The sequence below is a fragment of the Mirounga leonina genome, unplaced genomic scaffold (assembly GCF_011800145.1).
Source record: "Mirounga leonina isolate KUSES-001 unplaced genomic scaffold, KU_Mleo_1.0 Mir_126, whole genome shotgun sequence".
Classification (NCBI taxonomy): domain Eukaryota; kingdom Metazoa; phylum Chordata; class Mammalia; order Carnivora; family Phocidae; genus Mirounga; species Mirounga leonina.
This window is the reverse complement of record NW_023270314.1, coordinates 26756559-26763598: the sequence shown is the minus strand read 5'-3', so window position 1 is coordinate 26763598 and position 7040 is coordinate 26756559. Positions and strand designations below refer to the sequence as shown.

The 7040-nt window shown below is 43.0% G+C and overlaps 1 protein-coding gene across 9 annotated transcripts in view; it reads left to right on the top strand.

Annotated features, from left to right (window-relative positions):
- The window catches only part of ATF1 (activating transcription factor 1), an 82910-nt gene that overhangs the window by 44309 nt on the left and 31561 nt on the right, over positions 1 to 7040 (top strand). For 2 of the 9 annotated variants that reach the window (XM_035002669.1, XM_035002670.1), the window contains exon 2: positions 5168 to 5305. The exons of the other annotated variants lie outside the window; for them this stretch is intronic. The gene's annotated coding sequence lies outside the window, so the exon portion shown is untranslated. The remainder of the gene's footprint in view (positions 1 to 5167; positions 5306 to 7040) is intronic. 9 annotated transcript variants of the gene reach the window in all.

Genomic DNA, 7040 nt, shown 5'->3' with positions numbered 1-7040 from the left:
AAGGGAGAAGCAGGCTTCCTGCTGAGCAGGGAGCCCGATGCGGGGCTCGATCCCAGGACCCTGGGATCATGACCTGAGCCGAAGGCAGACACTTAACCAGCTGAGCCACCCAGGCACCTGTTAACTCTTCTTTAAGTGTTTGGTAGAATTGACCTGTGAAGCCAGTGGTCCTTGAATTTTGTTTGTTGGGAGTTTATTACTGACTGCATATCATTAGTAGTAATCCGTCTGTTCAGATTTACTATTTATTCCTGATTATTTTGGAAGATTATGTTTCTAGGAATTTATCTGCTTTCTAGGTTGTCTGATTTGTTGGCATATATATTTTCATAATATTCTCTTATTATCCTTTTTTTTTTTTTTTTAAGATTTTATTTTTTGACAGCGAGAGAGGGAACACAAGCAGGGGGGAGTGGGAGAGGGAGAAGCAGGCTTCCCGCAGAGCAGGGAGCCCGATGTGGGGCTCGATCCCAGGACCCTGAGATCATGACCTGAGCTGAAGGCAGACACTCAACGACTGAGCCACCCTGGCCCCCTTCTTATAATCCTTTGTATTTCTGTGGTGTCGATTATTTCTCTTCCTTCATTTCTGATTTTGAGTCCTGTCTCTTTTTTGTCGTGATGAGTCCGGCTAAAGGTTTATCAATTTTGTTTTATCTTTTCAAAGAATCAGTTCCTGGTTTCATTGATCTTTTCTGTTTGTTTTATTTCAAGTCTCTATTTCATTTATTTCTGATCTAATCTTTATTACCTCCTTCTAGCTTTGGGCTCTGTTCTTTTTCTAGCTTTCACGTGTTAAAGGTTAGGTTGTTGAGTTTTTTGTTTTTTCAGATAAGCCTGTTTTGTTATGAATGTCTCAGAATTGTTTTTGCTGCATCCCTGAGAATTTGGACTGTTGTGTTTTCATTTTCATTTATCTCCACGCATTTTTTTTTTTATTTCTTGGTTGAGCCATGGATTGTTTAGTAGCATGCTGTTTAGCCTCCATGTACTTTGTGTTTTAGACTTTTTTTTTTGTAATTGATTTCTAGTTTGATACAGTTGTGTTTGTAAAGATGCTTATTATGTCTTCGTGAATTTATTGAGACTTTTTTTTTTTTTTTGGCCTAAAATGTGATCTGTCCTGGAGAATGTTCCATGTGCACTGAAAAGTACATGTATTCTGCTGTTTTTGGTTGGAACGTTCTGTATATATCTGTTAGGTCCACCTCATCGAATGTGTCATTCAAAGCCAGTTTCCTTGTTGATTTTCTGCTTAGGTGATCTATCCATTGATGTAAGTGGGGTGTTAAAGTCCTCTACTATTATTTTATTACTGTCAATTTCTCTCTTTATGTATTTGGTGCTTTTGATCTTTACAATTGTTATATCCTCTTGTTGTATTGTTCCCTTTATCATTATGTAGTGCCCTTCTTTGTCTCTTGCTACAGTCTTTGTTTTAAAGTCTATTTTGCCTAATATAAGTGTTGTTACCCTGGCTTTTTGTTTGTTTTCCCCCTTCCGTTTGCATGGTGTGTTTTTCCAGCCCTTCACTTTCAGTCTGCACATCTCATTTCAGTCTGAAATGAGTCTCTTGTAGGCACCATATAGGTGGGTCTTTTTTTTTTTTTTAAGATTTTATTTATTTATTTGACAGAGAGACACAGCAAGAGAGGAGACACAAGTAGGGGGAGTGGGAGAGGCAGAAGCAGGCTCCCCGCTGAGCAAGGAGCCCGATGTGGGGCACGATCCCAGGACCCTGGGATCATGACCCGAGCTGGAGGCAGACACCTAACGACTGAGCCACCAAGGCTTGCCCCCCCCCCTTTTTAATCCATTCAGTCATCCTGTCTTTTGATTGGAGCATTAAGTCCATTTACATTTAAAGTAATTGTTGATAGGTATGTATTTATTGCCATTTGCTATTTATTTTCCAGTTGTTTTTTTTTTAAGATTTTATTTATTTATTTGAGAGAGAGAGAGCATGAGAGGGGGGAGGTCAGAGGGAGAAGCAGACTCCCTGCTGAGCAGGGAGCCCGATGTGGGACTCGATTCTGGGACCCCAGGATCATGACCTGAGCTGAAGGCAGTCGCTCAACCAACTGAGCTACCCAGGCGCCCTGTTTTCTGATTGTTTTTGTAGTCCTTCTCTGTTACTTTCTTCTTCTTGCTCTCTTCCCTTGTGGTTAGATGGCTTTCTTTAGTGTTAGGCTGGAATTCTTTTCTCTCTATTTTGATGAACTAAAATCCAGTGAGTATCTTTATGATCATTACTTTAAATTCCTTATCAGGCATATTGTTTATCTCTGTTTCTTTTAACTCTTTTGCTGTGATCTTCACCTGTTCTTTCATTTGGGATATATTCCTCTGTCTCCTCATTTTATCTAACTCTCAATGTTTGTTCGTTTGTATTAGAGAGGTCTGTTCTGTCTCCTGGTCTTAAAAGTAGTGGCCTTGTGTAGAAGAGGTCCTGTGATGCCCTGTAGTGTAATGCTCCCTTATCACCAGAACCAGGTGCTCCGAGGGTGTCTCCTATGTGTGTGGGCTTTATGCACCCAACTGTTGTGGCTGAGGCCCATTTGCCTTCAACCCAGTTGACTGCGGTAACCCACTTTTCCTGCTGTGGGTTCACTGGACAGAGTTTGGTCCCTTCATTGTTGAGGGGTCTGTCTGAGGCCTCTGCAGATAGGCAGGGTCAGTAGTCTTGCTAGCTGTCTACACTTAGTCTCTCTGCCCCAGCTGCAGGCCCACCAAAGGCTTTCTTTGTGCTGGACCACCTGAGAGGTTTTGGTTGGTAGGTGGGTCAGATGTCTGCAATTTTTCTGTCTGTCACAGTTGTGGACACACTGATGGGCAGGATTTTTCTCCCTGCATGGCCACCTAAAGGCTTGCTGCTGGAAGTGTGCACGCTGGTGTGTGCGGTTATCTGCCCCCTCCCCAGAGGAGGAGTCACTTTGGAGTAGCTTCGGTCTCTGCTGGGGCTGCTTGCAAGGTGTGGTGGGGCATGAGCTGCCTTAGAGGGGTGTCTTCTGAGGTATGCAGATGGATAGGGCATGTGTGCTGGAAATACACAGGGGTGTGGCACATGGCGCTAATAATAAGGTTAGCACTGGCTCCTGCAAGTGTCAGCTCTGTAGGCTGGCGAAGAGGAAGAGAAGTGGCACCTGCCATCACTTTTGTTCTTGGAGAAGTCTCTCAAAGATCCCTGCCCCTTTAGTAAATAAACTTCCCTCCTTCTCATATACCCCAGGCACTTTTCAAACTACTGCTTCTGTGCTGTGTCTCAGGCAGGCTTACTTATGCTGATTATTTAATGATGGGGACCCCATTTCCCACCTCCCATCTCCCTCCAGCTCTCCCAGAGTTAAGCCCAGCTTCTTTTTTTTTTTTTTTTTAAGATTTTATTTATTTATTTGAGGGAGAGAATGAGATAGAGCATGAGAGGGGGGAGGGTCAGAGGGAGAAGCAGACTCCCTGCTGAGCAGGGAGCCCGATGCGGGACTCGATCCTGGGACTCCAGGATCATGACCTGAGCCGAAGGCAGTGGCTTAACCAACTGAGCCACCCAGGCGCCCAAGCCCAGATTCTAAAGTACCCTAAACCCCACCAATTTTTAAAGCTCACAAAGTTAAGCCCCACTGGTTTTCAAAGCCAGATGTGGAGACTTGTCTTCCCAGTGTGGGTCCCCAGTGCATGGGATGTCTGGTGTGGGGTATGATCCTCTTGCTTCTCTCTGCTTGTGGTGTCTCTCCTGTTTGTGGTTAGTCTCCCCAGAGGTGTTGGTTTTCAACCACCTCTCTGCTGCTCCTACCCTTTTCAAGGTGGCCTCCTCTCTGTGAAGGTCTGTTCTGCCAGTCTTGAGGTCATGTTCAGAGTTAGTTGCACAGATGAGCTCAGGATCCTTCTACTCTCCCGTCTTCCTCACAGTGCACACATACATTTTTCAACAGTTTGTTGAGCCAGGATCCAAGTAAGAGACATATATGTAGGCTCTTTCTCTTCACCTTTCCCCCCACCCTTTGTTTTTACCTTATTACTTGTTTAATCTTCACTGTAACTGTGAAAAAGATAGTATTCGTTCTGTTTACAAAGGAGGAAACTGAGGTCCTGAGAGGTTAAGGAATTTGCTTAGCATCACAGAGTTAGTGAGTGCCTTTAGATGAAAATCAGCCCAAGCTTATCTGTCTCCAAAGCCTGTATGCCTTTCTGGAGTTAAAAGACTGAATTTGGGTGCCTAGGTGGCTCATGTTAAGTGTCCCAACTCTTGGTTTCAGCTCAGGTCACGATCTCAGGGTATGAGAACAAGCCCTGTGTTGGGCTCTCTGCTGGGCGTGGAACCTACTTAAGATTCTCTCTCTCCCTCTGCCTTTCCCCCCTCTCTCTCCCTCTTAAAAAAGAAAAAAAGACTTTGGATTCAAACTCTGGCAAAACAGAGGCTTTTTTCCCATGACATTCTACTAGCTGTCTGACCTCCCTCACCCAAGTGTTCACAGTCCAAGGATCCCTGAATTAGGTAGCTAAGGAGAGTACTAATTTTTGTCTTGTTGCTTATATAAGAGGAATTTCGGGTTCATCTACCCCAGGGAGAGGAAATCAGGGGGTGTTCGTCCAACAGCTCCCAGTTTAACGAGAGCAGCTCCAGATCTATCTGCTTCTCCTAATATCTCTCCTAAGATAAGTTCTGAGGTTGCAGTCATAGTGTACTAGTAAGTTCTACAGCTCTTAAGATCTGGAACTGCACTGTCCATTGTGGTAGCCACTAGCCACGAGGGATATTTCCATTTTAATTTAAATTATTTAAAATTAAGTAAAATTGAAAATCAGTCCCTCAGTCACACTAGCCACATTTCAGATGCTTAGTATTCACATGTGGCTAGTGACAACCATATTGGATTGTGCAGATACAGAACACTTCCACCATTGCAGAACGTGGTTAGTACTGAAACGTAATGTGTGGAGGTAGTCAGCTGTGTTTCAACCTCATGTTAAAATTGGAGGACCGGCTTCTTTTACTCCTTTCAGAGTGATCTCAGGATTTAAATTACAAACTTTGAGAGTGGGGGTGGGAAAATACCAGGCTTTGGGACCCTGAATAATGAGCATTTTGTGAGGTTAGAACAGTGAAAATAAGGGAAAGGGATTACTAAATAGCTAAAACAAAATCTGGTGCCTTTTTTCCACCTGCCAGACCCACAGTGTGCACAAAATCGCAAGGATTGCCAGAAACCCTGGATGAATGATTGCTTTTATTTGTAGAAATGTAAATTAATCCCGCCACAAGCTCTCCATATTAGTTGAGTGATTGGCTTCAGTTGGGGTCTAAAAGGTAAGGGGGCATTCATTTGTTTTTTTCTGAGTGTAATGGTGACTCTAGAGCTGGACTCTAGATTTGTGAATTCTATTTTAACTCTTTAATTTTTGTATCCCCTTATTGGGGTGCTGTCAAAGAGAAAGAGAGCCAGACATATGTTAAAGGTAGCAAGACAAATTTCATTCAGACTAATGAATGCAGTGGGGAAGAGAGACTGTAGCACAAATTGAGTTCAAAGCTACTGAAACAAAAGGTGAGAACCTTTTTAAATGCTGGGATGTGCTAAAGGAAAAGTACTGAAGATGTTAGGTTGGGAGGTTGGTCAATGTGATTGGGCCATCTGTGTTTGCTAATTGATGTTTATCAAAGTTAGACTTCTGCTGTCCCACAGAGACTGGGAGACAAGGGCCCTATTCTTCCTGATGATTACATTTCAAAGGGATGCCTCCCAGGTTCTTGAGAAAAGACCTTTCTGGGTTGTAGAAGATTTATTATCTCAAAGATCAGAGAAGGGACTTATAACTGCAAGTTTTCTAAAGTAAGTGCTCTAAGCAAAGTGAGATCAGGGACCTGTAGTCAGGTTTTAGCTGGAACAAACAGTAAATTTTTGGGCAGCTTTGAGCCTCTTCAGGCAGGCATTTTCAGGGGGCTAGGGTCATCCTAGGGACATGGCCTTAAGCTGATAAAAGCTGTACTAGAATTTGGTTATGTCTCTTAGTGTGTGATGGGTGATGGAGTTGTTTGTCCTGAGAGTTTGCAGTTCTCAGCACCTGGGTAACATTTTATATACAAAATTTCATGACCTGGACATTCTGGGGGATGATGAGGCTGGAATTTAATCTCATCTTGGGAAGAGGAAAAGAACCTTCAATGAAGGGAATAATAAGGCATTGTTTGGGGGGCTTTATGCAAACAAAGAAAGAAGGGGAACTGTCAGGAAGTTGACTTACAGGACCTGAGGAAGCAGCCCTGGATTTTATTTTGTTATTTAACGCCAAAATGAATGGTATGAACCAGTGTAATCCACAGGAAGGTGAGAGATCACTGATAAATGTTAACATACAAAAAAGCTTCTTGGAAGAGGTAGAACTTGAGCTGAGCCTTGAAGAATGATGGGTGGGCTTTTCCTGGTTTAGCATCTTATTATGGTATTTCCGTGAAACCCCATCTGATTTCCGTAGAAATAAATTATAATCTCATGATTGAATTATTTATTTTTAAATATTTGATTTTTCTTTTTTTAAAAAAGGGGTTTTTTTTAAAGATTTTATTTAAGAGAGAGGGAGAGAGAGAGACAGAGCAGAAGCAGAGGGAGTGGAGAAGGGAGAAGCAGCCTCCTCGCTGAGCAGGAGCCTGATGGCAGGGCTTGATCCCAGGATGCTGGGATCATGCCCTGAGCAGAAGGCAGATGCTTAACAACTGAGCCACCCAGGTGCCCCTAAATATTTGATTTTTCTTTAAAAACACTGCCCAAAGTAGGTGTTTCTCTCACTTTTTGACTCTAGATTTCTGGATTGGTTTTCAACCAGATCTCTTCAGATTAACGTGTTCTAAAGAGCCTCTACATTTTTGCACAGTCAATTCTCAGCCTAAAATCTTCCAGCCCCCACCCCATATTGCCCCTTCAGGGAATTGTTTATCCTTCGAGACCCAGATGAAGTAGCACACTTTCTTTGCTCCCGTGGTACAGTATTTTCTGTTTCTTTTCTCCTACTATAGCTCTTAGTTGGTTTGTGTAATTCATTTGTAA